A 1,320-nucleotide genomic window follows, 5' to 3' on the forward strand; every position below is an offset into this window, starting at 1 on the left:
CTGTGCCTCTACCCTTGAACGTTAATGCATTGATTAACTTCTGCATATGCTCTCTGCTCTCTATCCGTTTTCTCTGCGCATCTGACAAACCTGCTCTCTGACTGCCAGAGACTGCGCCTCTGTCCATAACTGCGCCCTAACGCTTCTCTCAGGTCTGCTCAACTGCCATTGTGACTACCGTTAGCGCCTGCTCTCATACTTTCCGCTCTTTGTAATTTCTGAGAAACGCTCCTGCTCTCAGACTTTTCCGCGCCTGCTCTCAGAAGGGACTCGACCTCATATGGAGAATGATGTGTAAAAGTTAAGCGTTATTGGAATTACATGACTTTTGCATGCCGCAGAGAAGAAAGTGAAGCGTGGTGCGTTTCCAGTTGCGAACTGCATATCAATCGTTGCCTACCATGGCACGCTTGGTTTCTTTGAGTTATGGGGAAAGGAGATTATCTTCTGATCACTGGCAAATAGTCAAGGATCTCTGCAACATGGGGGCTCTGCTGCTGAAGCTGAAACAAATGTGAATTCATGGAGATTGACTGTCCTGTCGCTAATTTTAGTCGCTGAACCTCCTCGCTGAGAGCCTCATTTAATGCATCTCGAAATTGGGCTTGCTGGTCCATGGCTTGCAGCCGAAGCTTGAGCTCATTATTTTCATTAGTGAGCCCCATCGAATCTCTCTGCAAAAGGGTAAGTTGTGCGGACAATGTGGTAGCCTCAGTTTGCAACGTTTGCACCTTACGTTCCAGCTCGGAGATGTAGCGCATCTTTCTTTCCTTAGAGCATGCAGCCGACTGCCGATTGGCCAATATTCTCTTTGCACGTTTTGGATCGGTCATAGCAATCTCTGCTAGTTTTTCGTTGGACATTATTTTATTGAGCTCAGGTCCACTGAATTCGCCATTGCCAAATTCAAGTTTGAAATTCATGCTCCCATCCATGGAATTACTGTGAAAATGTTTGATGTTACGGCCTGTAGGAGAGGGGGACGGTTTCTGATTCGGATTCTCACTGTTTTGGAAGCTACTAAGAACACTGTCCATTGAAACACCCCGGACATGATGAGGATGATGATGAGAAGCAGCGTTCTGCTAGGCTTTGTGCTGCATGAGATTTATGATTAGAATTGTACTACTACTGCGGAAAAGGTTGGCAAGTATATGCAATAGTGGGTAGGCACCAAGTGCACTTTTTTTGGTTACGTTTTTCTCGTGCACACAAGGTTTTGTAAAATTCAATTGCAAATACCCGGCAAGCAGGGATTAGTTTGCTATGTAAAGTAATATTTTCTGGCAGTGATGGTTTTATGATTTACATGACCTTTGG

At 45.2% G+C, this 1,320-nt stretch overlaps 1 pseudogene; it reads right to left on the reverse strand.

The window, feature by feature from the left end:
- Window positions 1-440: 440 nt before the first annotated feature.
- LOC149191524 (bZIP transcription factor 29 pseudogene) lies at window positions 441-1,037 on the reverse strand (annotated as a pseudogene).
- Window positions 1,038-1,320: the final 283 nt, after the last annotated feature.

The sequence above is a fragment of the Pinus tabuliformis genome, chromosome 2_2, assembly GCF_031772625.1.
Source record: "Pinus tabuliformis cultivar Carrire ecotype Pingquan chromosome 2_2, CPIR1, whole genome shotgun sequence".
Classification (NCBI taxonomy): Eukaryota; Viridiplantae; Streptophyta; class Pinopsida; order Pinales; family Pinaceae; genus Pinus; species Pinus tabuliformis.